At 41.9% G+C, this 20742-nt stretch overlaps 1 protein-coding gene across 4 annotated transcripts in view; it reads left to right on the plus strand.

The window, feature by feature from the left end:
• The window catches only part of SCAF8 (SR-related CTD associated factor 8), a 71894-nt gene extending 59965 nt beyond the window's left edge, over nucleotides 1-11929 (plus strand). For all 4 annotated transcript variants that reach the window (XR_014562482.1, XR_014562483.1, XM_083732180.1 and 1 more), the window contains one exon: nucleotides 10671-11929. The gene's annotated coding sequence lies outside the window, so the exon portion shown is untranslated. The remainder of the gene's footprint in view (nucleotides 1-10670) is intronic.
• The last annotated feature ends 8813 nt before the right edge of the window (nucleotides 11930-20742 follow it).

Consider the following 20742-nt stretch of genomic DNA (forward strand, 5'->3'; position numbering starts at 1 on the left):
GGCCAAACAGCAGGGCTGTGGTTGATAAGTGAGTTGCCAGGAGATCAGGCAATAGGAGTCCCTGGGGTCACACAGAGCTGCTGTTTCTCCCTCTCTTTTAGTGCACTTTTCCTGCCTCTGTCTTATTGCCTAGCTCTTGGAATCTTTATAGTTTGCCCTTCCCTTTTCCCAGCAAGCAGGATGCCTCTTTTCTATGGAGGGTTAATCTGAGATCAGGTACTCCCTAGAAGTTGTTTTCTGCAAATACTACTCCACAATACGTGTGAGTAGATGCTAAAGAATATGCCTTGTCCCCAAAGGGCAAATGTGAAAGCATTGCAAAGAAGCCTAAGTATGTATCCTGCTCTGCAGGAAATAAAGACTAGGCAGTTGTTAAGATTTCACTGTACAATGGTCTACATGTCTACTCAGAAGTAAGTCTCCTTGTGTTTAATGTGGCTTACTTTCAGGTAAGTGGGTACAGGATAGCAGCCTAGGTTTTAGCATTGAGGGGAAACAGGGCTCTTATGCCTTTAATAGCTGTCTGGCAGGAATAAATCCAACATGTTAAGCCTTTTATAGTATGGAAACAGTTATGGGAAAAGTTTCACTAGGACTGCCACTAGTTTTATGTAATGCCATGCTTTCCAGAACAATCTATTTGTGTTCTGCCAATGCCCCATGGCAGCCAATTTGTGACTGGTGCCCCCATCACACTGTCAAAATTCAAAATGTCCCCACTAGTCCTAAAAGGTTGCCAACCCTAATTTAGTCTGATCGTTCCTAGAATAGTAGTAGTAGTAGTAGTAGTAGTAGTACAGTGGTACCTCAGGTTACATGCGCTTCAGGTTACATATACTTCAGGTTACAGACTCCACTAACCCAGAAATATTACCTCGGGTTAAGAACTTTGCTTCAGGATGAGAACAGAAATCGCGCAGCAGTGGCATGGTGGCAGCAGGAGGCCCCATTAACTAAAGTGGTGCTTCAGGTTAAGAGCAGTTTCAGGTTAAGAACGGACCTCCAGAACGAATTAAGTACTTAACCCGAGGTACTACTGTATTTCAATTTCTATCCTGTCCTTCCTCTTGAAGGAGCCCAGGGCTGCAAGCACATCAATATAAAACATTTTAAAAGCATTCTAAACCCAGTCTAAATCATCCTCCCAGCCAGTGATTTGCCAGGAACAGTATCTCTCAGGGAAAATAAAGAATGGTTTGCCTAAGAATGTGGGCGGAGCAAGATATTTTTGTACGTCGTGAAATCAGAAGCAGTTTGCAAGTATCTCTTGCAGTTGGAAGAGAAACATATGACGTATATAACCTGTCATAATCTTCACTCACCCTGGTTATCTGAATCCATGATTTCTTCAGTAGTGTGAGGTTTGACTTCAACTTCTTGCAACCGTCCATGATGATAGTTCAATCTTCTCCATCAGCATTACCAGAAAGGTACCAGGAGTATCTTATACCGCCTGAAGGAAATGCCTGATAATAATTGATGAGAAAAACAAAGTCAGTGCAGGCTGCCCTGCTTGCTAGCACACTCGTTCATTTATTTATTTTTCATTTCTTATCTACTTCCTTCCATCATGGAATCCAAGATCGTTTGCATGTGGCTCCCAGCTGGTCACTAATCCTAGCACTGGCTAGTCCCAGACCTGCTTAGTTTCAGGAAGTTGCTTTCAAATCATACCCTTTAAACCATACTCTGTGACTACATTCTTCCTTATAAGAACTTGCTGGTGTAGAAAGTCCATAGGACCCTGTCTAATGGCATCAGAGAAAACCCCATCCCTTCAGAGGAAGATGTAATTGGTCTGGTGTGGAGCAGGTGTGCCAGAGCTCTTTCCCTTGACTATAAATTATTTGAAATGTTTGGAATCAAGTTAGTTGCATCTGCCACATAGTTTTTCTGTCATCATTTGTTGGTTGGTTGATTGCCTGTCCTTTGTCCTGATTAGAGCACAAGGCAGCTAACAACGTTGCTGAAAGCCATAAAAATGTAACAAAATAGTAAGGCAGCAGTTAGAATTACAACAAATTCATGCCAGCTATAAAAATAGCAACATGAAACAATATATTCTCTCAGAAGTGCTGTATGATTAGCCACCAAATACCTGATGAAATAGAAGCATTTTAAGATGGCACCAAATCACCACCACTAGTGTGGGGAGTTCTGTAGAGGTGGGGCTGTCACAAAAAAGGCCCTGTTCCATGTCACCATCTGACATTCCTCAGGTCCTCCCTCCCTGAAGTTTGTCCCCCCCCCCCTTAGTTCACTCAACGTTATGTCTGAGCACATTCCCAGAATGTTCTCCGTAATACTCTCTGCTGTTAGTGCAGTATGTTGGTGTGGTTTAATCTGCAAATTAATTTAGAATGCATATTAATTTAGAAGTAGTCCTATGGCCACTTACTTGAGCACAAGCTCCATTGAACTCAATGGGGCTTACTTCCGAGTATGCACACATGCAAAAAAAGTAATTCAAAGGTGGAATTGATGTACGGAGGAAATTTCCAAAAGGTGGCACTTTGTCCTGGACCTTAGGCTAGTCAATTGAAAAATTGTGGTTTGGGGGACGCTGTCCTGGTTTTTGCTTTTTGAAACATGGTAACCCATGGCTAAAAGTTTGCCTGTTTCTGAGTTTCAAAGTTTGTTGTAGCCATTCTTCATTATTTTAAAAAAGAAGCAAATTTACCTCAAAGTAACTGATGCCATGCAGAGACTCATGAGGTATTTAAGCATGTAGTAAAGTAATTTTACCCTTTAATATTCCAGCCAATGTCAGAAACAAAAATCCGTGGGTGAATATTTTCATATGTAAAAAGTGTTGGCATTAGCTGGCAGGAGCAGGGGAGGGTTTGATTCTTCTAATTAAATCATTGACTGTTTTCTAAATTTATTAAAACATCATCTTGCTGCCTTTTCATCATAATGAAATTCAGAGCAGCTGACCCAAATTATAAACCAATTAGAGCTGTTTTCTAAAATAAGCAGTATATAAATTTTGTTAAATAAAAATAAAACAAAAAGAGTGAACCCAAATTGAAACACAGATATAATTACAGCAGGAACGATAAAGTGTGCGACCAGAAATTAATCAAACCTGGGATATATTGTCAGCTTTATAGTGGCCTGACCTCTTACCCTGTTTGACAATGGCTGATATTAAGGATATTAATAGACTACACTGGTAGTCAATCAGCTTTGTTCCTAAGAACTCCTGGAAGCTTAGTGTGATTCTTTGGTTTGAAAACAAGTGCCTTAGAAAGAATAGAGATGAAGTTTATAATGGAATGTTTTGCCTTAACTCTGTTCTTCATAAGTTGTATATTTGTTAAGGTTAGTGAAACGCTTTTTCTTTGTGAGAATACAAGTACAGCGGTACCTTGGAAGTCGAACGCATTATTTGTTAAACGTTTTGGCTCCCGAATGGCGCAAACACGGAAGTGGGTGTTCCGCTTTGCGAACGTTTTTTGGAAGCCGAATGTCCTACGCGGCTTTTGCAGCTTCCGATTGACTGCAGGAAGCTCCAGTAGTCAATCAGAAGCTGTGCTTTGGTTTTTGAACTGTTTCGGGAGTCGAACGGACTCCCGGAACGGATTAAATCCAATAACCAAGGTACCACTGTAACACCAGATAAGCAACCCTACAAGATCGCCGGAGCTCTTTCCTTTTGACTTGGTTTTATTTTTCTCCCTGTACTATTTCTCTTAATAACATCCCTCAGGATTAAATTTAACAAGCTCGCTATTCATTCTTTGAATAAGTACTTGGCTTTCATTAAAACTTACCTGTCAGCAATTAATCAGACATCTCCCAACACTTGAGGTTTCTGGGAGGGAGAGGCTTACGTCCTGCACTTACGCCTTCAGCTACAGTTAAGACCTGCTAAGTTCCCTCTTAGTCATTTCCTTTCTAATAAAAAGAGTCTTTCCTTATTTGAAAATCATTGCATTCCACCAATGACTCTCATTGGATGTTTCTCTACCACATCCAGGTCTGCTGTTAACTTTAAGATGGCACAGTTGTTATAATCCTAATAATGTTGTTTTCTTTATATTGTTGTCGATATTTCTGACAGTACAGATTCAGGACTGGAGGCCTTGAAGCAGTTGAAATCTTCGGGGAGTTGGGAAGGGCTTTCACAAATTATCTTCTAATAAGTTTTTGATTTTACCAACCAATAATTTTCATAAACCAAATCAATATTATTTTGATCTGTTGTCACAGGGCCCCTAAAAGGAGTGGAGCCCATTGGCTAGTGCCTACTTTGCCTATTTGGTAATCCGGCACTGTACAGATTGTAATTATGACAAATACGAGTAAGATTATTTCATTGACAATGACCACTGTAGAGTTTCATATAAAAGCTAGGAAAGTTTCGTTTAATGTTCAAACTATTTTCAAACCTTCCATTTAAATGTATTTTCTGCCACAGACTATCCATTTATTTATTTATTTATTTATTTATTTATTTATTTATTTATTTATTTATTGCCTGCCTCTCAAAGCAATTTCCGAATATATCTTAAAACAACTAAAAATAGTTTTGAAAGCAGTATGGAAGAATGACTAAATATAGATTTTAAAAAACAAAACAAGATGGAAACCAAAGGGAGAGAGTGACCTTTTAACCCAGCTGGAGAAGTTGAAACAAAAGTGTCTTCAATTGTTTACGGAGAGTACAGTGGGCACTTGTTGCATCTCAGCAGAGATGCTGTTCACATTTTCTTCAACTAGTATATCCTCAAATGTGCTATTAGGGTGGCCAAGTATCTTACGTACAGAGGATGGTCCTCTATTTGCAGGGTTGTCTTGTCCATGTCTGGTTATAAAAGGGGAGGGCCTTAAAGGTGCCCATCAATGGTTAGAATCTGATACTGCAAACAGAGGAGGCTCACAAGTCACCCAATCACAGTCTTATCTGTTCGGGCAGGATGCATTTTGATTTAAATTATAGTAATAGTTCCCAATTTACGTATATCCATAAATATAAATAAGCATACAATTTGCAAGTACTAATATTTGGGAATGTATAAGTAGTAACCCTAATTGACATCCCCTGAGGATACAGACTTTACATATGCCACATACAGTGAAAAAAGCTAGATGGTAAGCATTTTGTTACTTTTTGAAGATGTGAATGGATTCACACATCCATCTCTTTTCAGTGTTGGATGCAGACAGTGGCTACATACTACAATTTTATACTGGACTCTGCTAACACATTTTTCTTCTGACACGTTAAGACCATTATTTTTAATTCTCCACTGGAAATGAACCAGATTATATCACTTCTATTTTCAGCAGCAGAAAATACATGGAAACCAAATTTGAAGTACCGTATTTTTTGCACCATAACACTCACTTTTTTCCTCCTAGAAAGTAAGGGGAAATGTCTGTGCGTGTTATGGAGGGAATGCCTATGGGTGGCATGCCTACGGATTTTCCTCCTCTAAAAACTACATGCGTGTTATGGTTGGGTGCGTGTTATAGAGCGAAAAATACGGTAGCTTAGACAATGCACAAGTTGTATTCCGTTTAGAATCCTCTCACCGTTGTTTGCATAGGAGGAAGGAGCCTGTCACAAAATTACAGTCATCACATCTAAACCCTCCTGTCAAGATATACCCCAAGGGTCTGTACTTTATTTTGCCATGATGCAGCAACCTTGATGAAGACTGCCTGGAAAACTAACCATTTCCATTGGATTAGGCAGGATATAAATGTATTAAGTAAATACAGTCTAATTTGAGTGTAAAGCAGAAAACATAAGTGATCAAGGCGCAGTCTCTTTACTGCAGGAAATAGTTCCAGAAAGATACTACAGTGGTACCTTGGGTTACAGATGCTTCAGGTTACAGACACTTCAGGCTACAGACTCTGCTAACCCAGAAATAGTACCTCAGGTTAAGAACTTTGCTTCAGGATGAGAACAGAAATTGTGTGGTGGCGGCACGGTGGTGGTGGGAGGCCCCATTACCTAAAGTGGTACCTCAGGTTAAGAACAGTTTCAGGTTAAGAACGGACCTCCAGACCGAATTAAGTTCTTAACCTGACGTACCACTGTACTTCAGTTCTTCCTAGCCCTGAACATGCAAATCCTATTTACAAAGTTATTTCCACCCATCATGCCACTTTTAATTGCAGCCGCCCCTGCGACTCAAGGGGAATAGAGAAATATTTTCTGTAGGCCACAGAATGAACCAATAGAATCCACAAAATGTTTTAAATTTTTACATTGGATAATTTTATACTCAAGACATCACTTACCTAGGCTTCCTTCTGAGTAGGCATATAGGACTGCAGCTATGTTAACAGGCCCATTGTAGCGCTTGATTCAGTTAAGTTAATGTTCTTAAGCCTAAACAGCATATGCCATCAACTCGTAGATTTGTAGATGCTCCATCTCAGGCAGTGATCCTAACCAGAGGACAGGATTCGAGCCCGGCTGAAGGGAGGGGTGTCACTAGACACAGGTGTTAGAACCATAACATCACATGCCACTAATCCCAATTTGTGATCCAGCAAGCAAGCCATGGTTAACAACCAACTGGTTCCATCAAGGCAAGAAGCAAATCAGTATTGAGTCTTAAGTAGGACTGCAGCTTCCTTTGAGCAGCTAGCTCCGTCCCTTATGGGCTGTGCTTTAAGAGCCTTTGACTCTGATGGTATGGGGAGGTTGGGGTTCTACTGTGGACTCTGATCTGGTCCTTTGAATATGAGGGAGGTAATGTGAATTTTTCAAACATTACAAGCTTGACATTACAAGCTCCTCTGGTGCTGAAAGTCCTAAGCGGGGCAGGAAATCAAATACTGGTTCTGAGGGGAAAACCTCCTTGCAATCTAAGATCTCCGCTTATCAATGACCTTTTCCTCTTATAATAGCCCTGAATAATGACAGTGGAGCTTCATCTTATTGATTCCAAATTGAGCTTCCCTTAGAGCATGATCAGCACAATACTCCTTTCTCTCCTCCTAATTGTGCTTTGGTGATATAATTGTGAAGCTCCAAAATGATTATTGTCATTATTGTTATTGTTACAGTGGTACCTTGGTTTAAGAACAGCTTAGTTTATGAACAACTTGGATTAAGAATGCTGCAAATCCGGAAGAAGGTGTTTTGGTTTGTGAACTTTACCTTGGAAGCAGAACATGTTCTGCTTTCTGTTGAGTGTAAATTGAGTCTCCCCCCCCCCCCACTATGGGAAAGCACACCTTGGTTTAAGAACTCTTTGGTTTAAGTACAGACTAAGTTCGTAAACCAAGGTACCACTGTATTATTAAACCACCCTTTCCACCAAAGTCCTAGGGCAAGTTGCAATATTAAAACACAATACTAAAACAATTTAAAACAACTTGAGGTGGGTCCCAAAAATATACCTCAAGTTTCCAAAGCTAGGGTAAATGAGTGCCTATTTGGTAGGTCCAGGGTCATACAGTAAAATTGGAGCAATTGCCACAGGCACCCCCAACTCTTAACAGTGATTATATGTTAACTCTTAACATATACGTAACATATATATTTAAAAATTAACCCACCATTAAAGCAATTCTCTGCTTATCATTGCCAGGCTCCCTTCCCCAAAATAATCTTCATAATCTTCTGGAAGGTATGCAGAGCCTCTGGAGGGAATGAGATCATTAATAAAAATAGAGTAACAATTGTCCCTCTACAACATGCTCTCACTTTTTGATCTTACTACAAGATGAGCGTCATCAAGAATCTGCCTGCATCTTACCACAGAGATCATTAAAACAAGGGAAGAGCTACTCATGTTGTTCCTCAAGGATATACACACACACACACACACACACACACACACACACAGTATATAAATACAGCATCTTTAACTATGCCCAGAAGGATTCAATGGTGTATTGTGCTCCTATAAGGATTTACACCACTGGGTTCTGCAGCAGATGTATCCTTCCAAGAACTACCAAAGAGCATTTTAGTAGTTAAGCTTTTAGTAGTTAACATATTGTCAATTGTTGATACAGGTTCTGTCCTGTATCCTGCATGGGTAATGCGGTCCTATTTAATAGAGCACTTCCTCTTCCTGTGGGTTGAATCCAATGCTAGTTCTAGTCAGAAGTAGACCCGCTGAAATGAACGGATTTGACTAACTTAGGTTCATGGATTTCCATGGGAGACAAGTTGGGATTGCAGACCTGCTAATTTACTATTGACATCCTGCAAGCCAAGGACATCTGAGCTGCTCTCCCTCTGAGCTCCTCTCCTCTCAGCTTCCTGGGTGCTGAGGCACTGACCTCTATTTTTATTTACAGTATTAATTAAATTTGTGTACCGCCCTTCCTCTGTAGTTTTCAGGGCAATTCACAGCTCTTGAACCAAAGGACCGTGCTAGGTCAATTGTCTCAGGTGGTTATGTCGCAAGAGTAGGGCTGTAGCAGCTTTATGACCTCGGTAGAAAGGAGGAGATCATGTTAGTAGGTGCCCCTCTGTAAAAAAAATAACAGTTGCATATGTACAGAAATATGCAGAAATAAAGAGGCTGACAAAAGCACTCTTGAGCTGGTTTTATTGAGTCAAGCAAGACCGTAAGCTGTCATTATGGAGCAATTTTTCAGAACAGGAAATTAACCCAAACATTTTAATGTGCTGTGCAGCATTACTTCTAAGTGCATGGGTTTTTAATAGATCTTAATTTTCTTTGGAGAGTTGGCAGATTCCTGTTTGTTTAAACATATTCTTTAGATTATGTTTCAGATATTTTAAACTTTCCAAGGGGAATTATTTACTTGCCGTCTATCCCTGCCCAGTCTCGAAGCAGTTCTGTCAAGTGCTTCCTTGGCACGTTTTATTCTGCACTCTGAGGTTGATTGAACGGGAAATGCCTTCTGATTTACATTGGAATATCTTTGGACAAAGTAAGGGCTAGGTTCTTGAATGCATGTCTATTTAGTTGTTACCCCGCCTGATTTTGAGGGCTCTGTTGACATTGCATTAGTTCAAAGGGTGGATTCTGAAGCACTTATGGTGTAGCCTATCAGACCAGCAAAGCGGCTGGCTTACAGGGAACTCCTTGAGTAGAGTTACAACTTGTGGGACACCCTCTCCCTCTAAGCAACCACAAAAGAAAAAGGGGTTGTGGGGTGGTTCCAGTGATGTGGGAGCAACAGAACTGTGGCTATGCAGCAAGGGTAGGAGACCGTCATCATCTTGAGGACCTCATTCCCTTCTGGGCAAACTTCCAGGGCCCAAATGCCTGTGGTGGGCAGGGCCAGAGGCAAAGGAGGGGGGCAGACCAACAAATGTAAATTTTACCATTGTACAATAAACTAGGTTCTGCCCACACTCTGTCCTACATCCAGGCAAGCAAGGGTCATTAACAGAGTTCAAGGGCAGATTTTAGCCAATCAAAAGGACTCAGGATCTGAAGCAGGACCCATCCATGATAGGCAGGGCCTGGGGAGAATGCCACAGGCAAGATATAGAGCTATGGAGAACCACATTTGATCCCCACGAGTGAAACTCTCCATACAGGTATACAAGATATACCATATGAGATTTGCTCAGACTCCTACCTGTTCATTGCTGATGCCACCAGCCTGCCAGGTAGGTATCTGGTGGGCCAGGGTGTGTTGTACCACGAGCACTGTGTAGCTTTCCAGGTTTGAATGTGTTGGACCAGTGTAACAGGACCCTCTCCCTGATTGCGGACATTTCTTGAATGGTTTAGAGCACAGTAACCTTAAGTCAAGGTCCCAGGATTTGTGTCTCAGATAAACTCAACTGTCACATGCCTTCCCACCAGGTATTCATTCCAAGCTGGATAAAATACACAGAGTGCTTTTGTTCAAAGATGATAATTTATTTCATATTCATTTGCAGAAGAGACAAAAAATAATAAAAATCTATATGCAGATGCCATTTAATGAGTTAGATGATTCAGGTGAGGCAGGAGTCTGCAGTGACGTCATCAGCATCACTGATTTTGGGAACAATTGTGATGGGTGTATATTCAAGCTCTTTGGATAATTCATTTCTTAGTATGATGGTCTTCTTTATAACAATCCACTATTCTTTGCTGAATTAAAGTATGAATAACAGAAAGTTTTTTTGGGGGGGGGGGGGAATTAAGCTCAGCCCTTAGAAGTGTGTCTTCTAAAAAATGTGTAGCAATCCTGCAGTCAAAGTAAGCAAGAAGAGATAACTGTTCAGTTTAGTCTGGAGAGCACAGAGAAAACAAATAGTATCAATACATAGACCAGCCTTGTAAATAAGTCCACAGAATTTACTAGCCTGCCAGCCCTCACCTGCCCCGGCAAAACCCTACCCTGTTGAACTATCCTATCAGTGCTTGGCACAAGAGGGGCAGATTTCCCTGCTCTAGAAGACTGTTTGGTTTGTCTTGTGGTCACAGAGGGAGGACTGAGTGCCCAACCCCTTTTCTGCCATCCCACTCATTCACTTACACAGAATTCCATGCACTCACTTATATGCAATTTCTGGTCACCTATAGCAACCAGAAGCGAGGCTTAAACACAAGACTGTACGTGACTTCAGATATTATTATTAGCTTGCTGAAAACATTAAATACTAACCTAGGGAATTTTCTGTATTTGCTTTTGAATGTTGAACCTGTTTTTCATTTGTTTAAAAAAAAGCTCGAAACATGCGTCCAGTGACAATTAGTAATTATTCCTTTTGTCAACAGGCAATATGATGAAGGATGTTGTGGCAGCTTACCGGGTGCTGAGCTTGGCAGAGCTCAATGAGAAGAACTTCAGTGTTCTTTTGGGAATCACATCGGATCTTGGTTGCGAAGTATTAGAAGGAAGGAACCTGGCGTTATATATTGAGGAAGCGTTGTGTGTCAGAGCACACTTTCCAGTAGAAACCAGGGATTACGAATGTACCTACCAGTATTACCTGTCTGAGGCAGGCTTAATTTTATAAATTGAAAGCAATAAACTCTGTGAGTTTTTTTAAATCTTTTTTTGTGTTTTTGAGGATGATCTGCTCAAAGGAACAGTTGTTGTTGTTTTGCATCCAGTACAGAGAGAGGGGCTCTTCTGCAGGACCAGAAGAAAACACTGGACTGTAAATCATAAACTAAAACCCACTTGCATCTTCTAATGCTAGTCATCGAAGGACAGGTTGCAAGAAAACAAAAATGCTACAGTGTCAAAGGTGTTCCATTTTCTTTCAGGACATATCTCTACATGTGTTCTTAGGAGGCTCCATTTGATGTAATACCACATGTGCAATCATCGTGTAGGCCTTGAATTGTGACTGGTGCCCTCAGTTCTGGACGTTTGCACTGACAAAGGTGTAATGCCAAAGCAGCATCATGTTTTGTGATCCATTGAAACGCCACTTCCTAAGCCCTTAATTCCTGGCACAGGAGGTCTAGGGCTCTGGGTTTAAGGCCCGGAGAACACTTGGGTATTTTCAGGTTGATGAGCCGAAAGGTCTTCTGAGTTTCAGAAGAACTGGAAATTAAAATCCCAGGGCCAATATTTGGCCAGTCTCGTCCTTCGGTTCTCTATTAATAACTAAAAGACTAAGCTCTAAAAAGAAAAGTAATGATGAAATTGGGAAAGGGTGGGAATTAAGTAATTTTAAAATGCACTCAGCAGGCAAGAGTTTTCATATTCCTAATTAAGCACCCAAAGAAAAGCTCTACATTTCAGGCTCAAACATGTGGACTTGGTTTAATGATCAACTCAGATGGGGTGGGGGGGTGGGGATAAGCATGATCATAAGCCATATGTGAAAAGGTCATTTTTGTCTATCTGCTTATTTGTGTTTTGTTCTCTCAGAATGAAAGGGCCAGTCACTTGGAATGTTGTAGTTCATGGTCTCTTGAAATCTGATTAGTCAGAATCGTTCAGCAAGATCATTCCCCTTATGCTGTACCTGCATGGTGACTGCAGCATTGGACCTGTATAACAATAAACGAAGACGAAAAGTTTTGATGCACAGTTTATTATTTCACTATTGTCTGCATCTTGTAAAGCATGGCTTTTAAATCTTACTGTGTGCCTTTGTTTAGTTTCCCATGCTGTGTACAACACAACATAGATAACCTAGGGTGTGTTGCCACTCTCCCGAGGTGAGCCCTCAAAATGCAGACATCATCTGCACACCCCCAATCTACTACCACTCTCCACAGAAACAGGTCTGTGCTGTTTCTGTTATATTTTCAGTACTGTGGTTGATACACTCATGGCTCCTTCTGTTTCTGTCTGAGTCTTTGTTCAACTTTTACAAGGCCAATACCATGTTAAGGCTAGAAAACAGACAGACAGTTGGAAGAACAGATACAGGTGACATACTGTGCTGTATTTCCCTAGCAAGGAAAAAATGGTCTACAATAGCCTTTTCCCTATGAGCCACAGTAGGGCGACATTTTTATTAGGATCACAATGTCACAAAATCCAGAGTGTCCTTGATTCGCTGTTTTGTGACACTTTAGTTAATGCTGATAATGGTGTTGCCCTGCTTTAGAATTTTATTTTTCTGACACACCAACACAGACACAACCTATGCCTTTTGTGAAAAACTGTGTGCCCATCACTACCAATCTTCCCCAAAGACCTACAGCTGCAGGGGAGTTTGGGGTGGGGGGAGGGTTTTCTAGGTGGCTGATAGTTCAATGTTGAAGCTCCTGGACAGTACTGCATGTGAACTGTGTGCTGTAGATCAGGGGTGGTCAGCCAGGTGTCCTCCAGGTGTTGTGGACTTCATCTCCCATCATCAATGCCGGCTGGGGCTGATGAGAGTTGTAGTCCAAAACATCCGCCCTAGACCATGTCCCAGAATCATCTGCAACGCAGGGGGGTTCCTTAGCAGCTAAGTGGGTTCTTTTTTTAAAAAAAACTGAAAATAGCAATTGTGCTCTAGGGTCAGGGCTGAGCTATAGGTTAGTAAACTGGGAATCAGGAGGTGAGAGCTGAGGGATCAACCCAGGCGTCAGGGAACAAAACTAAGGAGCTGGAGCTAGAGAAGGCATAGGAACATACCAGAACCAAGAAGACATCGCTGCTCTGACAGCAGAAACAGGAAGCCATTTATAGTCCCTTCTCATTCAGGAGCATTCAGTGACCAGTATTGGTGGATAGAGCCAGTCCAGAGGGCTGTAAGTGGGGTGGGGCAGATGCTGGCCCACAGACCTCAATGTTACAAATCCCAAATGAAAAGTATCATGGAAGTATGTTAGTAGGACTACAGAAATTCCTTTCTGACACACAGCTAGATCATGATCCAACCAAGCACTTTTAAGTCTATTGACTAATTTCAATCGGGGAGGCTTAATCAGTGAAACTTCAGAGCGCTTAACTTTGGATCACGCTCATTGCATTCCTCGTGTTACTAGTATTCATTTTTCTGGCACCTGGAATATTTGCGGCCCTTATTTTTGTGGCTGTCCTGTATGTCAAGCTGTGCTATTGGAGGTGGTTTCCAGGAACTGCAAAAGGGAGACTCCATCTGCTGAAGAAATCATTTTTAAGGAGAGAGAGAAAGAAAATCCCATGGCATGCTAAGGGCATAGGTTGGGCGTTTTTGTTGTCTGGATAAATCTGCTTTTCAAAAGCCTTCACTCCTTCCCCCCCAGCATCTGGCAAGCTTCTCTTTGTGAATGCCCATGAATATTTACAAGGTCTGGCCTCCACCCCTCCCTTCCTGAAGTTTCAACAACAAGCTTTTGAGCAGCATTGTCCCGTGGAAACTTCAGACATTCTGATGCAAGGCAGGGCTAGCTTTCTTCACAATATTAGCTGACTTTGACGAGTTGAATCAACTCAATACTACACAATTAGAACAATATTATGTTCACATTCAAATGAGATGGGCAGTCTTTGAACAGGCCTTTAATGGGCAGCCATGCCCCACCCCTCAAAAAAGAACATCTGTTTTGACATAATTTTAGACTTGATCTAAATTAAGGCAGCCGGTTGATTCAGAATTGTTTGGATATGAGAGTTGTTGTGCCCAGTTAGCCTTCAAGGTTGCAGTGGGAACTCCAGAAATGATGCTTCCACATTGAAACACGTGGCATTGGCTTTATTTTTTAAAAGCCCACACTTAATCCAATGGCATAATTTGCTCATTATGGGAACAAGCCACTAAGTGTTCAGTTGTAGTGCTGTTTTATTGCAAAGGTTGCTTGCCATAATGAACATGTTAGCCAGTAAGAAGAAAAGAGGGACATATTCTAGCTTTCAGGAAGTAAAGACTGCCAATTGCTGTCTTAAGTTTGTCAACACACAGAGAAATGATACAATGCATATTTCAAGTGTAGTCATCCACATACATTTTCTTAGTAATCTCCTGGGTGTGGGATGAATTATCCCAAACCAGGCAGACCTATACCAATTTTTAGCTCCTCCCACCCCCTATTTTCCTCTGCTGTTTCTCAAAATAACTGGACATGAGGCATTCTTAACACTAATCTTCTTATTCAAGGCATTGGAACCCCCAAAGGCTTCTGGCACTAGATCCTCTCTGTCATCAGAAGGAGAAGTTTATTTGAAGAAACCACTAGTATTGTTTGAAGTAGAGTTAATGTTTCTCATTTTCTCAGTGACTTTCAGAAGTTAGCCACGTGTTCATAAATATGCTTTGATGCCTTTTCCGCCACAAAATATTTCCATGGGTGCTGCCATCACGAGGATCCTGCATTCATGCTGAATCTTCCTCACGAAATCAATCTGTGAAAAAGTGAATATAAACTTTATTGTACTGCAGATCTTTTTTAGCTTGGGTCTTATTTGTTTTGAAATAAACATGATTATGCAGGATGTGGAGGAAATGGACAGAGGTTGGGTGGCCACCTGTCATGGATGCTTTAGTTGAGATTCCTGCATTGCAGGGGATTAGACTAGATGACCCTCAGAGTCCCTTCCAACTCTCTGTTTCCATAATTCTATAGTTCTAAGTTTCTATCTTACTACTAGAACTCAGAGCCATCTAATCAAGCTGAATGTTAGAAGTTTCAGGACAGTAAAATAAATAGAAGGTTCTGGACACTTCTTAAGACGTCATAATAGAATAGACCCTGCAAAGGGACATTTGAGAAGTACGAGTCCCATATTGATAAGGTAGCTTTGCCACATATAGGTATTGGGGGGGGGGCTATGAAGCACACTATTTTTAGTTTATAAAGCATATAAACAGAGACCACACAACATTAAAATAGCCTCATTTCATAACCCACAAGAACAATATGCAACGTTATTATTTTTTAATAAAAAGAAAGAAAACTCAGTCTTAATTTAGGCTCAAGTTACAAAATTCTTCAGTGAGCCCTGCAGTTGAACAGAAATGTTGTTGTGCTGGATAAGTCCCTTAAGCCCAGTATTCTGTCTTGAATAGTGGACAGCCTCAATATCTCTTCTGAAAGCACAAAAACTGGGTATGAGGACGATGGGGTGGCTTTCCTCCTGTCATTTAAGCACCTATCACTTAGAAGAAGATTGCCTCTGGACAGGAAAGTTCAGCCTTTCTGTTATGGCTGGTAGCTGTCAATAGACCTGTCCTCCTACATGGAGTTTCAGCTGAAGTTTCTTCTACACAGCTATCTGCAACCTCTCATAGAGTTAAAGTATATTTTTATGCACGATTGTGGTGCTTTCCAGTAACACTAGGGGGAGCTCTCCTCCACTCTTATCCCTCACAAGTCCACTTTACACACTACTACTGCTATTGAATTTTCACCAACTGGCCCACATTATCTACAGAGTAGCAACTAGACCTTAATTCTAATAGTCATGAGAAACAAAAGCAGACTGCCTGCATCTCCAGCTCTTTTTAATTCTTTGTTACAGTTGCTTCCAGTGTCCTTTTCAGAGCTCAGAAGATTTTTATAGCTGATTTAAAAAAAAAATGGCATGATTTAACTCCAACATGTGATCATGAAGGTGGATAAATCACCCCATGAAGAAAGCTTGAGCTGCACACTCAGGAATATGGTGCGACCTCCGAGATGCTGGCTCCCAGGAAAAGGGTAACTGATCGAAGAAGGAAAGGGCAGCTGTCTGCTCCTCCTTTGTACAAATTTGCCTCCACGTGATTGTAGACAAGATATTGGGGAGGGCTTGACAGTGTGAACCACTTCTGATTCTTCCTGGCTGTGGAAACTCATTCCACTGCTTGCATTTCTTCATGTCTGGTGATTTGCACAACCTCTCGCACCATGTTTCTCTCTGGGGTTGTTTATGTTTGGAAATCCTCCAGTCCCCCCTGGTGTGATTTGTTCACCAGAAGAGTCTGAATAGTGCCAGCAACTTGGCTACTGTTTTAAAAGGGGCACAAACCTGGAAGCCTGTCTGATGCTTTGCTTTCTTGGCTAGGAAGAGAAGCTATAATAGCAGCAGGCTCCCAAGTGGATGGATTCAAAGCTGAAGGGGATGGGGGAAGGTTTCACCATTTCCTATGCTACACTCAGCATCAAAGGGATAGCAGAATAGTTACAATGCCTGACCACAAGGCTGGAGGCTGCGCAGCTGATGTTTGCTGCTCATATCACAAGGCTGCTTTCATATAATAAAATGACATATCAGTTTGGAGACGTCAAAACTGGGTGTGGGGCCAGCTGCTATCACAGTGTGCTATATATGCAGTGTTGATTTAGGAAACCTGCATTCTAGGTTAAGTAGGTGTGATTTCCTTTGACCACCGCAGAAGTGTAGCATGCGGTCCAGATACAGTACTAAGTCAATGTGAGGTTTAGTGTTTTTCAAAAGGGAATGATACGAACGATTGCTGCCTAAGCTGTTCACCATGGTTTTCACCCCTGTCAGTTTGTTTACACAGGGGTGCGGCGCTTGCAGGAAACACAGAATTAAATCACATACTTCAAACACCACATTGTGCTTAGACTCTTAGAATGCTATGGGTATATTTGCCAAGTCTTTCTGCTCCCTTTCCCTGGCTGGATGCCATTCAAGAGAATCCCCAAGCAACTTTCAAGCAGTATGTAACAACAACAAAACTGAACAAAATAAAACAGGTGAACCTTTGGTCCTCCAGATGCTGCTGAACTACAACTCCCAACAGCCCTTGCAAGTATGGTCAAATAATAATAATAAACATCATAATAATATATTTATATGCAGCCCATCTGACTAAGTTGCCCCAGGCACTCTGGGGAGCTTCCAACAAATTAAAGCATCTAACACAATAAAACATTAAACATTAAAAACTACAGGGCTGCATTCAGATGTCTGAGGCCAGTGGCACTGGGAACTGAAGTTCAGCAAAAAAGGGTCCCCACATCTGTAACAGAGCATCAATACAAATACAAATATTATTTATTAAGCCAAAGTCATTGCAAATGATAAAATACATAAAACTGAATAAAAACAGAATAGAACATCAGTCTCAGCTGAGAAATAACAATTACAATGGCTGAGTGAATAACAACTGACTCTATCAAGTCCCAGTATCGTTAACAAATCCACAATAAATCAGTGATCGTGCAATTCTAACCTATAAAACAATACGAACAAAACAGAAGCAAAGGAGTAGGCTAAGCACTATTACATTCATCACACCCCAAACACATGGCCTCAAGAATCACTCGTTCTGCTCAACTCATTAAAACGCACATCCCAGCATACAAGAGGGCCCAGATGTAACAGAAATATCTATAAGCAGAGGCATACGATAACAGGCACCCAGTCTCCCAAGCACCAGTCCCAGGGATGTGTGTCTGAGGGCTGACTAAATGTATACTGGTACCTCGGGTTACAAACACCTTGGGTTACAAACAGTTCAGGTAACAGGCTCCGCTAACCCAGGAGTTTAATATTAACCCTCAGGTTAATAACTTTACCTCAGGATAAGAACAGAAATTGCGGCACAGCAACAGCAGGAGGCTCCATTAGCTAAAGTGATACCTCAGGTTAAGAACGGTTTCAGGTTAAGAACAGACCTCCAAAACAAATTAAGTTCGTAACCAGAGGTACCACTGTACCACCTGTTGGTAAGGAACTGAATAAAAGCCCACAAAAACTGGAAAGAGCTAGTCTAGCAATTAAGCTGGGATTTGCTTACAACACTTGATTTATATGCTCGGGAAGGGCAGATATGCAAGTAGAGAGAAGGCCAAAGTACAACCGCGAATGTGAATGGTGAAATAAAAGGTCATGCTTCGGTAGGCATAGACAAAAGGAGAGGGAACCCTGGCTGACTATTTTGCTTCTGTCTACACTTCGAGACGAGGAGAAGAGGTGAGGGCTGAAATAACACACTGCCGTACTTCAACTTGGCAGTCTAAGGGAGATGGAGAGGGCAGAGGAGAAATGAATTACAGATTTAATGGTGAGACAGGCCAGAAAGCAGGTCCCTGAGATTTTTGTGTGCAAGATGGCTTCATTTTGTCCCTAGAAGAAGCAACCGTTAAGGCAGAGAGGGAAGGAAAACCCAAGCCCAAGAAGGTGGCAGTCTGAGACCAGTCATCTCCACTTGGCACTTGCAGCAATGTGGCTCTCTCCCGCTACCCTTTTCCCTCACCGATGCTTCCACACTTTATCACTGGCACTGCCACAGCCCTTTTTTTGCTCCTTCCGCCATGTGAATATAGTACACATGTGAAGAGGCCAGGAATGGCAGCAAGCTATCCATGACAGACAAGAGGGCAACAACTGAAGGTGATGAGACAGCATTCTCCCAATAGTGAGGCCCAAAACCTCTCCTTCTTCTCCTTTCCCCTGGCACTGTTTTCCCACTGCCTCAGAGTGGAAGGCTGTTGCACATGTGGGGTACCACAGTTAGAGGTCGCCCAAAGGTCCAGCGCAAAAGGGTGGTGGTCGGAAACCCGAAGCCCTCCAGGTGCGGTTGGACCCAACTCTCAGCTTCCGTGGTCATTGCCCATACTGGCTGGAGCTGATGGGAGTTGGAGTCCAAAAACACCTGGAAGTTTCTCCATCCCTGTTTGAGAAGAAGGGATATAGAAACAAATAACTATATAAGCCTGCTACAAACATCTTGGAACCCAATTAGGAGAAGAGCATCTGGTCAAATTAGGAAATGGGGGAGTGCCTGTTTCTGAGATTAAAAGTATCACCACCATCCAGATGATGCAGCCATTATAGATACATTACATGGATGTCTCTGCATTGGAAAAAGTGACATGGTTAACCAACCACTAAAGTCATACCTGACCTTATCTCTCATTAATAGACAGGTAAGGGTTGCAGGCCAGACAGGTGAATCCATCAGCAGGCCAACCATTGCACTTTTTTATTTTTATTTTTTCACTTTGTTTTTACCTGCCACTTTTCAGGGTTTTGTGTTTTTACATTTGTATTGGGTTTTTTTCATTCTGTTTCTATTTTCCTAGCTTTATAAACTGCCGAGAAATCTTCAGGTATAGAGTGGGTTCAGAAATGTACCAAGTGAAATAAATTAAGTAAGCCGCCAGCCATAGCCCCACCAGTAGAGAAGAAAAGGCCACAGAATGTCTGTCACTGTAAAAAAACCGCATCACTGCTAATAGGCATTTTCTCGTGCAACTTTCACTCATTGCAGTGGCCTTGAAGAGAACTTCGCATTCAATTGTGCCCTTAAAAGGAAAGAGGTTTTGTGTGTCATGGAAAGATGGGAGAAGCCATGGCTCAGTTCATGCCTTGTGTGTTGAAGGTGCCAGGTTCAATTCCACAGAATCTCTAGACAAAACAATCTCTGGTGGCTGGATTAGAAAGGCCCCCTCCTGAGTCTGTGGGGAGACCTATCACCAGCTACTGTAAACAAGAATCCTGTGTTAGAGGGGAACCAATTGCCATGGTCGGAAGCGGCTTCCTATTATTCTTTCTTCCAATTCCAATGTCCATGTATTTTTGAGATAATTAAATGGTATGCATCTGGGGAAATTTCAGCATTTGTCTCTAGTTTTAGAAGGCTGCAGAGAAATGAGGTAGAACACAACAATTCTCTCTGACTCTTATCTTGTGTTTGGGGCTGAAAGTTATGGAAACTGCTATGCTGTCCATGAATCATTTGTGAGATATATCTATATCTATATCTATATCTATATCTATATCTATATCTATATCTATATCTATATCTATATCTATATCTATATCTATATCTGTGGGACGCAGGTGGCGCTGTGGGTTAAAGCCTCAGCGCCTAGGACTTGCCGATCGAAAGGTCGGCGGTTCGAATCCCTGCGGCGGGGTGTGCTCCCGCTGCTCGGTCCCAGCGCCTGCCAACCTAGCAGTTCGAAAGCACCTCCGGGTGCAAGTAGATAAATAGGGACCGCTTACCAGCGGGAAGGTAAACGGCGTTTCCGTGTGCAGCTCTGGCTCGCCAGATGCAGCTTTGTCACGCTGGCCACGTGACCCGGAAGTGTCTCCGGACAGTGCTGGCCCCTGGCCTCTTAAGTGAGATGGGCGCACAACCCCAGAGTCTGTCAAGACTGGCCCGTACGGGCAGGGGTACCTTTACCTTTCTTGATAGATAGATAGATAGATAGATAGATAGATAGATAGATAGATAGATAGATATATCTGATGTTGTGTGGTAACTTATCTCCAACTTGGATATAACTTTTTTGGGGGGAACAGCTTATGACTCAAAAGTAGAAGAGCTAGTTCTGAATACAAAGGAATTAGCATGTGTGGCAGAAAATGGCTACAGACACACAGCATTGCAAAAGTGTCCCAGATAGAATCGTATGGTTGGAATGCAATGCAGGAATGACAGCCTGTAACTCTAGATCCTGCCTGTCATGGGCCAGGAGACAACTTCGCCTGCTGAACAGCAGCCTGAAGGGGGAG

Source organism: Podarcis gaigeae, assembly GCF_964106915.1.
Source record: "Podarcis gaigeae genome assembly, chromosome: 3".
Lineage (NCBI taxonomy): Eukaryota > Metazoa > Chordata > Lepidosauria > Squamata > Lacertidae > Podarcis > Podarcis gaigeae.